Source organism: Mercenaria mercenaria, chromosome 10 (genome assembly GCF_021730395.1).
Source record: "Mercenaria mercenaria strain notata chromosome 10, MADL_Memer_1, whole genome shotgun sequence".
NCBI classification, from domain to species: Eukaryota; Metazoa; Mollusca; class Bivalvia; order Venerida; family Veneridae; genus Mercenaria; species Mercenaria mercenaria.
Genome location: NC_069370.1, coordinates 11,228,734 through 11,248,713, shown reverse-complemented (window position 1 = coordinate 11,248,713; position 19,980 = coordinate 11,228,734).

The following is a 19,980-nucleotide window of genomic DNA, read 5'->3' as shown; positions in this document are numbered from 1 at the left end:
TAAAAATAAAAAATAATAGATGCTTTATGCGTACACAGTATTACTGTATGCTGCCATAAAACACAGACTTGGTGTATTCAGGTATGCTAAGATCCGTTTATTAATGTTGCTCAGTAGTAAAGTGATATCGATTTAAACTATGAATTCGAAGGTCTGTAGTTCAAAACTAGGTAGAGGTCACTGTGATATCTTAGATCCAAGAACCAATTAGAGGACAAGTTCAGGTTCTGCACACGAGGAAAGTGTTCACGTGTACTGGGTATTGTACCCAAATCCTCTTCCACTGATTATGTCTCTGCAACGTACTTGCACCTGTCAGGATTTATAAGTATATTGAGATTGTTGTAATCTTGAGACATTTTCCGATGGTTCTCCTGTAAAGGTGGTAATCGCATACATATGATAGCCACATGGTGGCTAACCTTCGTGAATGTTCGGCATCGTACAAATTTAAGAAAAATTAGCAAACGCTTTGTGGCGAGGAAAGTACCCATTTTACTGTCTTCTATGCTTTTAATTTTATTACGTTTTGCCGGGTGATTAGGAAAATATATGCAAAATTGTTACCTGAATCAAGTGACTTTCCTCGTGTACACGATATCATTACCCATAGGTTGACCAACCAGAACAGGCTATCATACTATACTATATATTCAGGCCAGGTGTATTCTCATGTATACATTTTTTCAAAAATTCTGGCAACTTGTAAATACATAAATTAGTAATTAATAATAATAATAATAATAATAATGATAATGATAATTCATTAATAATTTATACAATAAATTAGTATATGCATGATTCATAAACAGTATAACAATATTGATTTTGAAATTTTAATTCATGTTTTATGCGGAATAAAAGCCTATAATATCACCTAGCAACTGTAAGCCAGCTACTTAATCCAAACTGATTTTGTATTGAAAAAAAGTCATGAAGAGGACATAATTATTGATATAAGTGAAATCGCCATGCAATACACAGTCAGCTATCAAATAAAGGTTCTACTATTCAACACAATAATATAAACATTAATCCAAGATGAAACCTTGACCTTCCCAAGTTTTACTGTGTGATAAATGATATACAATTATTTCAAACATTGTTGCTAAGAGACCGGACCCGAAAGTGCGACCTTAATGTTCAAGCAAGGATGATGACTCTTGCATGTCTAAGATTATTTGGCTGTAGTAAAAAATTTGTTTAACATATTTCAAAATCAGAAACTTCACACAAGTGTTCCCAAAGGATACATCTGTTAAACCTGTTAAACAGATAATAAAGGTTTTCACAGGTCTTTCATAAACAAAATAATTCGTGCGAAACTTTGGATTTTTGTTCGATTTTTTTCAAAACTGAAGAAATTGTCAGGGAATTTCTAAAACAATACCGATCGTTTTCAGCCCAGCAATTCTAAATGAAAGCCATGTCTATTCCTTGACAAAATTGTCAAGTTGATTTGCAAGAATTGGCTTCGTTTCAGTAGAAATAAAGCAAAAACTTTACCTACCAATTTACAGCTGGGTTACATTTCCAGTGTTTTTTTTTTATTATTATTATTATTATTATTATTATTATTATTATTATCTAGTGGGCGTCAGGATAGCCGGTTATCCTGTTTAACCTTGATTGTTTTCATTTTGACATGCTCAATGACATATTTTATTAGATATTACGCTTGACTTCATTTGCGCGATGAGTAACGTAATATACGTCATACGGCAATTTGACGTCATAAATAACATCAAAATACCCTCTTAATGGTCCGCGAAACAACCGTTGTTTATTGTAGAATATACAGAGCTTGATTTCCTTTTTTTGTTTAACTTGAAATCGAATCGAGCCATGTAAGAACGGATAATATATTTTGTAATTCAAATCTGTTTGAACTTAGAAATTTGTCACAAACTGACATACGGGCTTCAAGTATTTATAGTGTACAGATAGGTATTGCATCATCTTTTTGTAAATTTTTAGTTATTGAGGTAAATGTTTTAAAATTAAATACATCTCATGTTTTTCTGTACTTGATAACTTAAATTTCCATTTAAATTTCATTAAATTCGGTTTAGTAATAAAGAAGTTGAAATTTTAAAATCTTCAGTTATCTATATTTTATCACCAAAACCACTACAATGGACCTTAAATCGTCCATTTTGCTTTCCCGGCGTTATAATCTGAGTTCACGGCTATGTTGTTATTCCGTTGCAAAATCCAGCTTTTAGCGGGACATAGCCATAGGAATAGACCAAATAGCTTAGCGCATACCACATTATAGTCTGATGACACTATGTCACTCTTCTATTCTTTGTAGAAATTAAGTTATGCTCGATCGAGGTAAGACGTTTATTTGTTAGATTTTTGTTAGATTTTTTAATTTTGATTTTATTTAGTAAATTTTTGTTCATTCTAAAGGTATTAACTAGTTTTGATCTGTCACACTAATTTATCAAATCTTTCTAACTTTTGTAAATTACTTATTTAGGAACAAAAATTTAAGATGTTTCATTTGTATTAGTTGTAAAATCAATAATTAATTAACTTAAGAATTGATAGAAGTAATAAGAGACGTTTTCTATTAACGTGACATATGAACTCAGTAGCACGCATACTTTGCATAAGTAACAAGTATTATTTATGGGAGCCTGAGGAGGTATGGTGTACCCAAAGGAGCAGTTTTATGCATTTATTTCCATTTGCTATGATGCTAACCATATGTTATATATTTTAGCTTCTTCCACCAGACGACATTTTCCTGGTGATGTCACGACCCAGAAATGAAATACTCGTGGTTTACTTACTCGACGACTAGATGTTAATACCTAGGGCTAAGAGTAAACGTCCCATAGTTGTGTCTTAACTGCCAAGCAGCTGGCCCTTTTAATCGACTGAGATAGCTTAGTGATGCTAACAACGGATATTGGGAGCCAGAATGGGGTCAACTTCTTCGCGATATGATGGGACAGTATAATAAAGAGTGTTCATCATTTATCGTGCTAATGTTAGAATAAAGTGAAATAGAAACGTCTGTAAAATCGTCACAATGACATTCTATAAGTAATCTGAGAATCGCACCTCTTTTCTTTAATCTGTCAGCTATTGAGCTCAGCTTGTTCTTTTCTTCTATTTAGTTTTTCTTTCGTATTCATTAATTGTAAATACTTTTTATTTGGCAATAAAACTTGTAAATATTGTAATGAGTGTTAAATTGTTCGTGTCGTTTCTGTCCAGTACGATAATCCTGTCACGACATTATTATGAGGGTCTACGCATGAGCAAGAATTTCTTTGTGTTTCATTAAAAGTGGAATTATTGGCATTTTCAATGTAAACATTCAGCTGAAATAGATGTGTGTGTAGAAAGGGTGGAAGAAATTATAGCTTCTAACCCAATATGCCAAACTCTCTTCCTGTTATCAGTATGAAATGATAACTTTCCAAATATGACTTTTCTTACTTTGACTGGGGTAGTCTCTTTAATAAAAGTCAAACTGCAAGCAAATGTTTCTTCCCTTTCAACTTAAAAAATCTCTACCTATAGGTAAAGGAGATCACTGCATAGAATATTGAAGAAAAGAACTAAATAATTTATCAGTCCGATTTCTTTATTTATAAAATTACATTTAGAAAAATACTTTATGCTTTATTCAGTGGGATGGATTCTCGCGAGCAAACAAAAGATCTCTATCTGTAAGGTCACACTTGGCTGAGGGGACTTGGCATGGGCCATGCACATATACATCGATCTCACGTAGGCAAGCATATAGTAATTCCCCATACGAAAACAAAAATTAAACGGACGGATAGACGAGCAAGCTCAGGTACACACGCGTATTGCCCTCTCTATCTATCTATTTGTCATAGAAGATCTTGTAATTACAAGGCAGTCTGAAAGACAGTTATATCTCTCGCCACTGTTATGGATAGCGAAAGGGTGGATGGCATTGGGTGGAACTATTTAATATTTGAGTTGTGCCCTTGACCTTATGCTGGCAGAGGTGAAATTTGAATTTTGCACATTGTCTTGATAAGGAATAGCCAAGTCATATTGAAATCCTTCAAGGGGTTTAGGAGATACAAAACAGACATAAAATGGAAGGTTCAAACCTTATACCTTGAGTTCTGACCTTGACCTTGACCCAAAATGGCTGACTCATAAGTTATGCACATTTTTTGTTAAGGTCATCATTTGACCCAAATTTTATGAAAATCCTTTAAGGGGTAAAGGAGATAAAGAACGAAAAAAAATAGACGGCTCAAACATTTGACCTAGAGTAGTGACATTGAACTTGAGCCAACATACCTGACTCATAAGTTCTACACATTTTCTTGATGAGGTGATCATTTGATCAAAGTATCATGATCACCCTTTAAGGGGTTTAGGAGATACAGAGCGAGCAAGAAATGGAAAGCTCAAAAAGTTTGATTGGAGTTGTAACCGTGACCTTAACCTTGAGCCGACATGGCTGACTCATGAGTTCTGCACATTTTCCTGATGAAGTGGTCATTTGACCCAAGTGTCGTGATTATCCTTTAAGGGGGTTATGAGACACAGAGCGGACACGAAATTGAAGGCTAATACCTTTGACCTTGAGTTGTGACCTTGACCTTGAATTGACTCGGCTGACTCATACGTACTGCGCATTGTCTTGATTAGGCGTTTATTTGACCTAAGTTTCATGAAATTCCTTTAATGGGTTAAGGGGATACAAAGAGGACACAAAATATTACGGACGGACAGACGAACGGACGGACACCATTCCTATAACCCACCACCATTCATGGCGGGGAATTGAAATATCACTGTTAAACTTACTGAAGGATAGCGGTTAGGTTGGGGTAACAGGGTGGGGGTACGAGTGAGCAATTTCCTCAGATAATACATTATTAACATGATCAATGACTAACAAAAATATCATAACTCTAAAATCTTACTAACTTTATCTTCAATTTTTTTAATACACTGCCATTCCGTTAGTCAAAAGGACAAATTTCGTCGGGGCGACATTCGGCGGAGCGACGTCCGGCGAGGCAATTTTTGTCAGGGTGCAACAACGATGGCTCTTTGAAAATTTTGCCATATAAAATATAGAGAAAAATAGTGTGTCCAACTCCTCCCACACTACTAGTTTGATTTGCCTCAGGCTTTCACAGATAAACAAGCGCGGTGTGCAAAAAACATAGAGAAGTGATTTGTTTCCGTGAATATTTTTACCGCAGTCTTGGCCTTTTAATAGTTTTGTAAATTTAGAATACAGAGAAATATTTGTGTGTCCAACTCTAAACACGTTTTTGAAAGGGTATGCCTGAAAGTTTCACACTTGAAGGACCTTCATGTAAAGATGACCATAAATAATATACATTTCTTCATTGGGTATATTTTCTAGAATTATGGCCCTTTCTTAATAAAACTTTTGCTATTTAGACGATAGTGAAGTATGTTTGTGAAGTTTTGAAAAAATCGGGGTTTAATCAAATTTTACATTGTAGGAAAAATATTGATTCAAACGTAATAACTACCTTGATTAAAATTGTAATTTATTGATGACAAATGTCACTTTCGCTATATGTATACGAGGGATGCATGGAATACTATAATACTTTCTACAACATCTTTACAATTGTTTGGAACCATGTACAAAATGCATCAATAGAAATATATATAAAAAAATATAGAAATAAATGCTTAAACCTTAACTTTTAAACAAAGTTATGAGGTAATTTTATCGCAACTCACTGTCATTCTTCAGAGGATATTAATATTACTTAGCACAAATGTTTCTGATAATGAGACACTTTTTCAGTTTGCCCAGGGGACACTGTCACTGTTAGATGTCAAAAGTAAATAGTGTATTTTAGCTCGACTATCCGAAAAATAGGTAGAACTATTGAACTTATCCTCTCGTCGGTGTAAGAATTTGGTGAAGATTTTGTAACTATGTAACTTAAAGCTGGGTCCCAGTAACCATTTATGGGAATAGCTTGAAACTTCACACCCTAATTCACAGTGAAAATCAGACTAATATTTTATAGGTTCAATAACACTGTTTTGCTGTTTTACAAAATTATGCCTCTTTTCAGCTAAGCAATATTTGGTTAATATTGTGTGTGTAGCTGGAATGACAGTACCCACTAATGGGAATAGATTGAAACTTCTCACTTGATTACTGTGATGCTTTGACATGCAGTACACTGGACTCATAACTCTACTTTGCCTTTTTACAAACTTTTGCCCCTTTTTCAATTTAAGTTGTTATAATTATGTTAGCTAGTATCTCAGTGCACACTAATGGGAAAGGAATTTTACACACGTCCACTGTGATGATGTGACATGCATAATCATATTGCATTCTTACAAAATCATGCCCCTTTTTGACGTATATTTATTCATATATTTATGTTGAATAGTCGAGCGTTTCTGTCCTCCGACAGATCTTGTTTCCTGTCCTGTCCATTACTCTTGTCATCTGTGAAGAGATTTTAATATGAAATGTATACTAAATGAAATGTTGTCTCGTGCAAAATACCCTTGTTCAAAGGTGAAGTTCACACGTCACTAGAGGTTTTATTCATGTCCCGTCCATAATTCTGTTTTCTTTGAAGGCATTCTTAAATTACATGTCACATCCTATTATGGGATGTAATATTATCTGACATAAATGTTCCCAATATTCCCAGGATGTGTCGAGCACAGTCAGACTCAAAATTGCAAGGTCACACTTGGATGTGCAAGTCCATTAGTGTTTTTACCCGTGCGGTCCATAACTCTTGCCAGATATTACATGATTTTAATATTTTTTCGGCACTAACCTTTTCCATTCTGAGACGAGGTGTAATACACATCAATCAGATCCCATACTCAGCGCTCAATTCACAAACTCGGAGATAAAAGTTCAATTTGGGGTTTCCATGTCTGGTCGCATATAGGTTATAAAAATCTCAACCAAACACTTGCCTAGATATTAGATATCAAACAAAACAGTATGGGGGTGGCATGCATTTTTTCAAAAGTAGTCTCTTATAAATAGTACTCTGGTATGCATTGAAGGGCCAGCATGGCTCTTTTCTTACAATACAACTGTAAATTTTGGTTTCATGGGCAGCTGTCATTTTAGCTTTTCACTTTTGGTGATGTGTAAGAAGTATTAATGAAAGACGATGAACTGAAACTAGATGTGTGTTCTTGTTTTATTTAGATGAGTGATATATTGCTAGCATTGGCATTCAAAAATAACCTTAGTAACCATTAAAACTTATATATTGCTACAGAATCTGACAAGCTTTAACATAGTTTAGCTCTTACCCTGCTAAATTTCTATGATTTTGACAGTACTTTGAAAAAGTAGTGCTTACCAATTTTTTTCTGATTTAATAGCGAACAGTGAAGATCATGATCACACTGCATGGATATGCAGGCTGATCATGATCTAAATTGGTCGCAAAGGCAGAATCAGTTGTGCCAAGCATGGTAACGGTAAGAATTGTATTGAACTCAGAAAATTAAATTTGTTCTTGCAGTACTACTGATAGGCTACTTTGGCAAAGTGACAAATTTGTGCCATACAAATTTTAGTAGACATGTTATTCCTAGATAATGTGTCTGTTGTCCCTCTTAAAATGTGTCCGCTCCTTATTTTGATTCAAGAGAAAGGTCTTGTGCATTCAGTCACTTGAACGGTTCGAATGATTTCAAGTTTATTTAAAATAAATGTTGACAATGTAATGTGTTGTGCAGGAGCCATATTTCAATTGTCTTTTTTCAAAGGCAAGATAAAGGTCGTGTGAAGAGAATTATGCACCACGAAAGAGACCGAGTGTATGTCAGTGATTCTAATTTGATGTACATATCAGCAATGCCAATGGTGAAAAAAAAAATACTAAAACGTGTGCTTTACTTTATTTATTTCATTAATATTTTTATAATGTATTTTCTGCAATTGCTTTTATTATAACAATAACAACTATGGGCGTAGAATTCTTAATGTTATGAGGCCATCTCGGTGGTTCTATCTAGGTGTCCGCCCTTGAGGAAATAATACCCAGAAGGACTTCTTGGGTCATCCACCTTGATTCTGTTCCGGTGTGACGTTAAACCGACAAAACAGAAAAAACAATCGTGTTGCTGTACAGAACATTGTGAAATGTTGTTTGTTGTTTGATTTTTTAAGGCCGTGGTCACAAGTTATAAAGCAGATATGACATGGTCGTGTAAAATGTTCCATAACATATGAAATGTATTAAAATAAGCCAACGTTTTGAAAATTGGAAAGGGGAGATCCATGGAGGCTGCATGCGACTGAAGAGATATCATTATTAGCTTAAATATTACATATCATTCTTGAGCTTTCTACATAACATTTCTGTATGTATCTCAATGGGGCATGATCAGTCTGGAGGATGAATTCACTTCCGTACAAATACTTTTGAAATTACATGTACTTAACTCCAAAAACTATTGATAACAATCTCTTTCAATTACCGAATAGTTCCTCTCTCTCTTTGAAACAATTTCTTACTGGCATAAGCCATGGGAAATTGTCCATCTTCATACCTCTGAAGAAATACTGCTCCATCCCTAGTATCTGAAGTATCACACTGTAATATAAAAGGTCGTGAAAAGTCTGGCAACCGTAGAATAGGTGCCTGTGTAAGTACTTTGTTCCAAAGTATTAAATGTTTGACATGGTTTTCTTCCCATACCACGTTATTCGGTTTCCATTTCTTAATTAAATCGGTCAATGGTACTACAACTTCGGAGTACGATGCTATGAATTTTATTTGATAAACAGTTTGACCAAGAAATCTTCGTACTTGTCTCTTAGTCGTAGGTTCGGCTGCATTCTTTATGCGATCTAACTTATCATCTTCCATTGCCAGCTGATCATTTCCAACTTTATGCCCAGTGAATGAAATATTATCATATCCTATGGGACACTTTGATGGTCTTGGTGTGAACTTTGCTTCTCTAACACACTTAAAAATATCTTGAAGCATTGACATATGTGTGTCCAATGTTATTGTATGACCTGAAATATCGTTCACCTAAGTGCCAGCATTTCTGCACCCTGTCAATACATTTCGCATCATTTTATAAAATGTAGCACCTGAATTTATCATACCAAATGGCATTTCCGGAACTGAAAACTTCCCTCAGATGTTGTGAATGCTGTCAAGTGCCAAGACTACTTCTCGACAGGGATCTGCCAATAACCATTGCTGAGGTCTAATTGTGTGAAGAATTTAGCCCCATGAAATTTTGACCGAATATTTCATCTTTTCCCATAGGTTTCGTATCAAATTTTGTTACGGAATTCAAATCCCCTAAATCAATATAAAATCTGTTTGTGTTATCTTTCTTTTTACCATTGCGATTGGGGAGTTGTATGCAGAGGTGTCAGGCTCAATAATACCAGTTTTTAAAATTTGTTTAACTTCTTGGTTAACTTCATTTCGTTTCGCATATAGTATGGGGTATTGCCCGACTCTAACAGGTTCTGTGGTTATGAACTCGACCTTATCATCTGCCAGATTCGTAGTCCCAGGACTTTCTATGAGAATGTCTTTACATTGTTTCACAAGAAATTTTATTTGACTAATTTGGTTTTCGGACAACTGAGGATTGATTTGTACATCTTTATATGTTCCCGACCCTCCTATTCTGATAAGTAAATTGTCGTCATCAACCACCCTCTCTCTGTACTTTTATTAGCCTCGATCACTGCAACACTTCCGGCAAAAATATCTTGTTTTTCCTAATAATTTTTGAGTAAATTGATATGGTAAATCCCTATTTGATCACCTACTTTTATTTCATAGTCCATTTTATTGAGAACACTAACAACTTCGTGAGGTCCTTTCCACTGAAGCATTAACTTATTGTGGTTAGTCAGCAAAAGTAAAAGCACATTATCTCCGATTTTCAAGTTTCTGTTTCTGGCACTCTATCAAAATGATGTAGGTATGTTTATTGTGCTTCATGAAGACTTTCACTAGCTACCTTACATGTTTTCTTTAGTCGATTTATAAGGTCTAAAACATATTCATAGGTGTTTTTTGTTTCTGGTGTTTCAGTATTGAGACCAAATATCTCATACATGAATTTTCTTCTGGCTACCTTGCCTAAATGATTCGTGTACCAATGATTCGTATATTGTTCCAATTAAGAGCTGGTCAATTTCAGGGAACAGGCAAAAAATCATTCAATGTTTCAACTATCAACTTTCAACTCAAAATCAGCAGCTTAAACTGCTATAGGCTGGAGGTGTTATACATGACTGGACATTGAGTCGACGTTCCCTTCAAACAATGTGTTTGAACAACAACGTACGAGTCATATCGCATGGATGCTCAGCCTATGTTCCCTTAATTTAAGCTGCAACTCAGTAAGATTGCCCTGACTCCTGGATGTTCAGCGCCCATATGCTATCACTTATAGTATTCAACTACCATATAGGTATAACCCTGATGCTTGGCTGTACTTCGCCAATAACGCTGAACCTCGTCTATAAGCTGGAACTCTCCTACTTTCTCAGTAGATCACCAAAATCTCTGTCTCTGCCTCAACTTTGCGTTGTTCAGCTTATGTTTGCTATCTTCTATAGCACTCAACTACCCTTAAGGTAAAACCCCTATGAGCTGGCCCTTTAGCTCGAAACCTTGTTGAAATTTCGGCCCCTCTTCTTTATTCTATGAACTTCAATTTTTTCTTTTTGATAATTTATCCGCCCTGACAGTATAGTGGCAATTACTTCCTTATTTAGGTATTGGGATAAATTATTAGTTGAATCCTCGATGTATCTTTATCTATCGCTGGATACCGAATGATCTCGCTGACATCCATCTACGTATTTATATCTAAGCAGACGTGAGCTTTGGTTGGTTCTATTTATAGAGCTTTTATCTGATTGGTCCAAATTCGTACATAGCATTTTACAAAGAGTACTTGCATTAACGAATAGTTGGTTCCTTATAAATGTTTTATTTAAAATAAGGCGTGATGCTGGGATCCAGCTATCCACATAATAAACCTAAATCGGCCACAGATAACACAAATTCTATTATTAACAGCAAATCAACAGTAATTATAGCAATGATAGCATGAAAAGAGAGACAAACGCTTTCTGTGCTTATGTATTACATCATCAATATATCAGATATACAAAATATTCTGACATAAAAACGCGTCCGTGTCACATAAGTTTTGCATGTTGACAGGTTTCTCAGGAACTACTAGTACTAGGCCAAATGTTTTAAACTTTACACATGTGTTCAGCATCATTGGGTGACTTCCCAGGACAAGTTACAGAACTCTACGTTTTATTGTGTCATTTTTTTTCTCCTTTTAACTTAGAAATATCCTTGTAAAGTTTTACACGTAAGCAGGTTTCTTAGGAACTAAAGGCGAAGGGCTTTCAGACTTCACATATGTATTCGGCATCAAAAGATGACCTCACAGGGCACGCGACATAACTAACGTTTTTGCTAAAATAATGCCCCTTTTTAATGTAGAAATATTGTGAAAATTAAGCATGTTTCTCGGAAACTACCTGACAAAATAATGTTCAAACTCTACACGAATCTATGGCATTATAAGATGGCATCTTCACAGAGCAGGTTTTATGACTGGATTACATTTTGTCAAAATTATGTCCCTTTTATCACTGACCATTCTGAACCAGATCCCATATCTCTGACCTACAGTTTACAAAAATGTCCCTTTCTAACTTAGAACATTTTCCGTAAGCTTTTGAATCTAAACAATTATTTAACGGAAGGGCTTCAAGTAGCCAAGTGCGCTGTCATTAGAAACCTTAAGTTTAGCTGTTACAATGTTTTTGGTTTGAAATTCTATTTCCAACTGGAATCAGAGGATTAAAATTTGAGTGCTGTAAAATCTTACTCCTTAATGCATGTGTAGTACTATCTTCCCGAAATTTCAGTTTAAAAATCATTGGACCATCACATATTTTGCCTGAACTGTCTTATAGTGCGGCACTTTTCGTGAAGACTGGTAGCGTCAGAACTGTTCCATTTAAGGCGGTCTTATTTAAAAAAAAATCATTGATCACATTAAAAAGGAGGCATACTCAAACACAATTTTTGTTTCCGTTTTTAAAGTCTGTAAAAATTACTGCTCATTATAAGACACAGATCTGAAATTGCTACACATATTACATGCATTTTTCTGAAATAAAAGCACTGCCTTATGTTTGTTTGCACACTGAACATACCAAAAATGCAAAAGGAAATATTGGAAGGCAATCTTAGACAATCTAATAGTTCTTTCATCCATTTCTTTTTGATTTTCAATTGTTAATTCATGTTGTTCGCTTAATATTCAGTTTGTTCTGTTAATTACCTGACATGTTCTGTTTATTGTAGTACATTATGTCCAAGTCATACTTTTTACTGTTTATTGGATTTTAATCAAACTAGAGTCCATACCTGTAAAGGTGGATTAGTTCTCAGTGCAAAGGTTTAAAGCCCTACTTCAGTCAAGGGTGGCATAGAATCAACTGCCTGGAACTTCGTTTTCCCAGACTGGGCAGTGCTCTCTGAACTGGCCAAAACTGGACATTACTTGATAATATGATTTTTGGAGTGTTTTTCTTTTTCATATCATGTAATGCTAAACAAACTTTGTTTTATCACTAAACTCACTTAAATTCATAGAAATAAAATTGTGAATATAGAACTGGGAAATCAGGGAAAACCCGGGAACTTTGAAAAGTCTGTTCCCGTAATGAAAATGCCTTCAATTTAACGAAAAATGAACAAATTTTGGTGTAAAAAACAAACAGGGAAAGTGCGAAATGGTCTGGGTACGAATAGTAGTTTTCAAAATCATTATGTCTAAAAACTACGGAACGCTGTTTATCTTCCTTAGTGAAACTTAAACGTTTAATAATTTTGATTGTCAACAGTCATGTCGTTTTCACAAAAGAGATTTTTATTCCGATCAAGAAACCAGACGAAAATCGATCGCTTATAATTTGAAGAGACTTTCTGTTATAGAGTTAAAGTTTTATTGCAATGATAGCAGTAACTTACAAAGTATAACGAAATTTATTCATCTAACATTCAAGTCTAAATACAGAATTTGTTAAATGACAGATTAAAGAGCTGTGAAAATGACATTTAATAGATTTGCCATAAGCACTATGTGTACATTAAAACTTTTCAATATTGACATTGAAAAAAACAACTTTTTGTGGCCGACACTTTTACAGATTTTGACTCTTGCAAAAAAGAAAAAAAATTTCCTAAGTTGCTTAATGGGCCTGTACAGTTAGCATGGACTGATATCTGTTCTTCATACGGTTCCATGGTATCTTTGGACAATGAATTCTTGCAGCCATTTCGAAGAATAACTGAGAGCTATGTCTTGCAGACTTTAAGGTTCCTGTCTATGTTACAAAGATGGATGAATTTTGTCCATGTAGAACATGAAATTTTCAACAACAAAAAACTTGAAAAATCTAAAACTTTTGTACCAGAAAGGTCGTCAGGGATGGGGCTTATTTCTTTTTAAAGCTATATTTGTTTAGAGGAACTTGAAAAGCTATTTCATAGGAAGTGTAAGCCTCATTTCTAAAAGAATATACCAGTTTCCCATTCGGCGAATTTAGCATTCTCGGGATTTCTCGCCAAATCCCGCATTTTCAAAACGAGGCGCAGACTGTCGGGTCAGAACTAAGTGATAATGATGATGAAACGATAGGATGTTGCTTGACAAAATAATTTACTATTCCTACAGAAAAGTCATTATTCTTGAGCTCGTTAAATGTCAATAAAGAAGAAATCTTAAAAATAAATTTTTAATTTGGTCTAAATTGATAGATCTGAACTACATAAGTGCGACACAGTGCCCTGACATTCAAATCACTGCTATTTTTCAAAATAGTTAGTTGATAGTCAAAACTTCAATCCCTCTATTCTTAAGACTAATTTAAATAATAATGCTTTCAGTCCGTCACGGCCTTTTCAGTTGCTATAAATTTGTGTCTATTAGATATTTTTACAACGCTTTTTTTATAACCAACATTTAGTAGCTTTTCAACCGACATGTCCATTTTAATCAGCAAGGAAGAACTTTTACACTGGGTTTATTCTCAACTGATCCCCTAACTTAAGCCGACAAAACTATTCACTTTTATATACATTTGCATGTAAGATATTGCTGTGCCTTGGTGGTTAGTCTACATTTTGACAATTCTTTGTATCAGTCGTGCGAAAATGTAAAAGAAAGAATTCAAAGTTTTATTTCGCATAATTGCAAAATATTCTAGGTTGTTTAGAATCTAAATGCAAGCAGTTGTTTCACTATATATAGCAAAATAAAGTTAATAATTTGATATTTTATTAGTATGTTACAGATGCATCTAAACATAGCTTTTACCACATTTTGGCTGTTTTATACACTGCGTGAATTTTCTTCTACAAACGCATCGCATGGACTCGCTTAATCGCCTTACTGACTTTTACTGTTTAGTTATTATAATTACATACAAACGAAAGTACTTTTAAAAGAGGCATACATCTGGAGACATTTTCAAACTTAAACAAATACTTGCAAATCGGTCACAGTAATAAGAAAACCAACCTGATGTCAATCAAGAAGGACCGTCCCACATGCTGTCAAGATCTTTATCATAATCGAGCACAAAAAAGACAATTAATTGAATCATTATGTATATAATACCAAGTTACATTATAGAGCGCTGACTGTCCTTTTAATAATTTAATCAAACACATCTTCTCATTGTTTGTATTAGCTCTTTAGTGCGAATTTATTTTAAGCTTTTACTTGAAATCACTAAATATATAATGAATGTATAAAAAAGAAGTTTTTATTCATTTCATTATGGAACTAACCGGCAGGAAATATATGTGAAGAAGTCTTTGAAAAATTAAACCAAGAATAAAATTCAAGTTTGTCCGATATTGTATTAGAAAGAACGGTTATTACAATATATCAATATGTCCATCCGGCAGTCTGCGCCTCGTTTTGGATAACAGTTTGCAGATAATTCTACATGTAACCACGGAATGGGAAAAGGGTCTATTGTTATGGAATATTTCTTTACTTACCCTCTACCAAACGTATGAACAGGTTTAGCACGACTGATTTTGAACCTGTACCTCACTATGCCTTAAGCAAGTCCAAGGAACAGCTTTACCGCTGCATACACAGTTAAGTGTACAAGGACCAATAAACCTCGGTATGTTAAAGCAACAGTGGATCATGTGGTTGTTGCAAGTTTCAATCAAATTGCATGAAGAAGACAAGATTTATGGTGTTTGTAGTTATATATTTATAGTATATATATAGTTGTTGTATTCAACTTTCTGTGAAACGGGTGTCGGCCTACTTCAAGTACTGTTGAGATTTTGCCAGAAGTGTGAAAACAAATAAATTTATCCGTTACATCAAACACGATTACTTCGGCCAGTTAGCGATGCAGTTAAGTCTTTGACACTTCGCATTAGTTGCCAGCATGTGTGAGTGCAAAAACTATGTTTTGTAAACAATTTATTGATAAACTTAGCAAGAATATTTAACATGTATATACACTAATTTGGTCTCGTTGTTCATAAAAAGCTTGTGAGTATCTACGCTGCTTCACTACGTAATAAAATAACTTGTTGCAGATTGACAATTTTTCAAGATTATTTCCACAATTAACTTTTTTTTCACTCAAGGGAAATTGATGGTGAATATGTGTTTATAATAACATTCCCCTTAAAACATTTTGCGCTATATCATTATGAATTAAAGTTCTCCTATTTTAGGGTATAATATTGAAATAACAATATGCATTTCAGGTATTTCAGAGGAAACCGACGATGTAGGGAAGGCTATTACAGGGCAGACGAAGGCTTAAACACTTCATAATAATGCTAGTGAACCAGAACTTGGTGTACCTAATGATAGTAGGGAGCAATGGGTCGATGATGTAGCAGAATGTTAGTTTGAATTTTTTCTATGTCTTGGGTGAAGAAGTTGTCTGTCATTCAGTCGGTTTGTGTTCAGTATGCAATATCCGTTCTGTAATTGTTATTTATAGATTTAAAAAAGAAAAAGAAACAACATTGGTACAAATGATCAGCATGACATGACGATGTGTCGTGTGCAGGAACCATAAAATTAATGTACTCCTTCTATTTTTGTGATTGTCCCCCTGTATTGAAAATCAATCCTTATTTCTTGTCAGGTATTTAAATTTTTCACTTTTAATGGTATTTCAAAGATACTTAGCATCAAGGATCAGCATGACATGACGATATGTTGCGTGCAAGGACTATAAATCCAATTATAAATGACAAAGTTACAGACTGAATATTGCATGCTGGGCACAAACTCCTTCAACCTTAGACATAGAAAAGTTTCAAACTAACCTTCTGCCAGAGGGTGAAATACTTAATAATAATGCTAGTGAACCAGAACTAAGTGTACAATATGATAGTAGGGAAAAAGGGTGGATGATATAGCAGAAGAATAGTTTGAAACTTTCTATGTCTAAGGTTGAATAAGTTGATTGTCATTCAGTCAGTTTGTGTTCAGCATGCAATATCCGGTCTGTAACTTTGTCATTTATAGATGAATCTTAAAAAACAAACAAGACGGCCATGATGGCCCTATATAACTCACCTGAGTTTAATTGCTTGCTTGGACAAATTTCTTTGCTAATACTTCAAAAACAAAAATAAAAAATACTAGGTGCGAAGGTCATGGTAAAGATTCTTCAAGATAAGTACTGAATTTTTTTTTAAAAAATATACAGCTTGTCCAAATCTCTTTGCTGTACCTTTAAAAACAAGAAAGTAGGTCAGTGGGTCAGGGTTATTAATATCAAGATGAGTATTGAAATTTGTATCAAAAGTTCTACATGTGGTCCAAATTTCCATGCTGTGACTTCAAATACAAAAATGTAAGTCAGTAGGTCATTATTAAAACTATTAAAGATGAGTATAAAACATTATAAACGTGGTCCAAATGTTTTTGCTGTAGCTTCAAAAACAAGAAAGTAGGTCAGTAGGTCAAGGCTAAAAACATTTAAGATAAGTATTGAAATCTTCATCGAAAGATGTAGACTTGGTCCAAATTTCTATGCTCTTAAGATCGTTGTGCAAAACTGTATATGTCATCAAAATTTCGAGGCTGTATCTTAAAAAGACAAAATGGTAGGTCAGTAGGTCAAGGTCACAGTCAAGTGACCTCTATTTACTTGGGGTCATCAGATAACTACACAGTCTAGGAAATATGATCAGATTATTTTTTAAGTAATTTTATCTATATAACTCTTACACAAGTGACCCCCGGGGCGGGCCTCTTTTCACCCTAGGGGCATAATTTAAATTACCTTGTTAGGGAACTACTAGGCAATGCTACATACCAAATATCAAAGGCTTAAGCCTTTAACTTTCAGACAAGAAGATTTTTAAATTTTTTCCTATGTAAAACTTGGGACCCCTGGGGCGGCGCCTCTTTTCATCCTACAGTTTCAATTTGAAAAAATTTGGTAGCAGACCGTAAGGCAATGCTACATACCAAATATGATAGACCTGGGTTTTTTGGTTTCAGACAAGAAGACTTTTTTGCCTATATAAGTCCTTATAAAATTGGAACACCTGGGGCGGGACCTCTTTTCAACCCAGGGTAATAATTCTTGGTAAAGGACCACCAGGCAATGCTATATACCAAATATCAAAGACATATGTCTTGTAGTTAAGACAAGAAGATTTTTAAAGTTTTATTCCCATACAAGTCTAATACTAAACACAATTCTAAATCCTTGAGACCCAGGGGCGTGGCCTCTTTACACCCTTGAGGCATAATTCGAACAATCTTGGTAGAGAACCACTAGATGATGTCACATATCAAAACCCTTTGCCCTGTGGTTTTTAAAGATTTTCAAAGTTGTTTTCCTATATAAGTCAATATAAACAATGTGACCCCCGGGGCGGGCAATATTTGACCTAAGCGGGATATTTTTTACAATCTTGGTAGAAGACCACTAGATGATGCCCCTTACCAAATATCAAAACCCTAGGCCTATTGGTTTTAGACAAGAAGATTTTCAAAGTTTTTCCCTATATAAATCTATGTAAACCATGTAACAACCCCAACCCCCAGGGCGAGGCCATATTTGACCCTAGAGGTATAATTTGAACAAACTTGGTAATGGACCATTAGATGATGCAACATACCAAATACCAATGCCCTAGCTACTGTGGTTTTGGCAAAGAAGATTTTTATTTTTTTCCTTCTGGTTGCCATGGCAACCAGAGTTCTGTATGGAATTCATTTCTTTGACTAATTTTTAATGAGGATCATGCAATGAACAATCCTGTGAAGTTTCATCAAGACTGGGCTGGTGGTTTAGGCTGGGAGGTGTTGACGGACGCCGGACAATCACTGACCACAAAACCTCACCCTTGAGCACTTTGTGCTCAGGTGAGCTACAAACATCATTGGCACGAATGACACTACAGGGCAGACGAAGGCTGAAACACCAGATATTGATGCTAGTGGACCAGAACTAAGTGTACCTAATGATAGTGGAGAACAAAGGGTCGTTTATATAGCAGAATGTTAGTTTGAAACTTTTCTGAGTCTAATTGTTATTCAGTCAGTTTGTGTTTAGTATACACTATCCAGTCGGTTTATTATAATGGGGAACAAAGGGTCGATGATAAAGCAGAAGTTTAGTTTGGAACTTTTCTTTGTCTAATTGTCAATCAGTTTGTGTTCAGTATGCAATATCCAGTCTGCTACTTTTTCATTTATTGATGGATTTAAAGAAAAACATCATTGGCACAAATGATCAACATGATATGATGGCAATTAAAGGTAAACAAAAAGTTATCATTTCTTGACAAATCACAGAAGTGATCATTTTTATTCTGAGATACTCTGAAATCATTTAATTTCGTGAGAACGAAATTTATGGTTTTGGCAAAACCGGCTATTTCTTTGGGATATAAATTCGTGGATTTTGACATTTGATCATAAAATGAATGGGAATTTCATTGCTTCATTGGGATAAAATTTTGCGAATCGACTCATCACGAAATCTACGAAAATAAGCCCTGGGTGTTTGGCGTCTATCAATTGTTGGTTAGTGTACACTCTAGTATCCAACTTTTTTTGAAGAAATCTGAATCAGTGAAGGACTAAAGGGTAGCCACAAGATCTCTGACAAGTTTGATAGTAGGTTAGATCATACCACTATGTCAGTAGTAATGTCCCTAATTTGACCTAAAATCAAGAAATAATTTCAAGGTTTACACAAATTTCTTCACCAATGTTCATCATATTTTGAATGCGTGTTATATATGTTAAGTTAAGTAATGGCCAGGTGAAGGACCGCTTCAGTAGTCTAGTGGTAGAGTGCCCGCTTCGAGTGCAGGAGGGCGTGCGATCGCTCCATTGCCGCGTCATACCAAGGACGTGAAAAATGGTAATAGTAGCTTCCTAGCCTTGCACTCAACATTAGGACGATAATTCTTGGACTGGTCAGCCCGGTGTCGGTATAATGTGACTTGATGAGGTATCATGTCACGTGTCTAAGTTAATATTCCAGTGAGGCAGCACTATAAATTTGGGCATTGTGATCACTGCTACAAGTAGGGTCCTTTTGTTTATTAAAATGAAAGTAATGGTGAGTTTAGACTATTTATTTATGCTCTTTTGAATTTTTCTTCTTTCATAAGTCTTCTCGGGGGCATATCTCCAGATCTGTCAAGGCAGTGAAGATGGGTATTCATCACATGCTATGGTAACTCTACCTGAAATCTGTATCTTCAGATTATACTGGTTTGAAATTACTAATTCCTAGAGCCATCACGTATAAACACACTGGTTCATGCAGTCACAGTCGATCCTAACTCTTGTACAGTTACACCTACTCTAGAAACCACCTGTATATGATAACCACCTGTTATATACCTTGATGAACTCCTGACGGTTTTTTTTTTC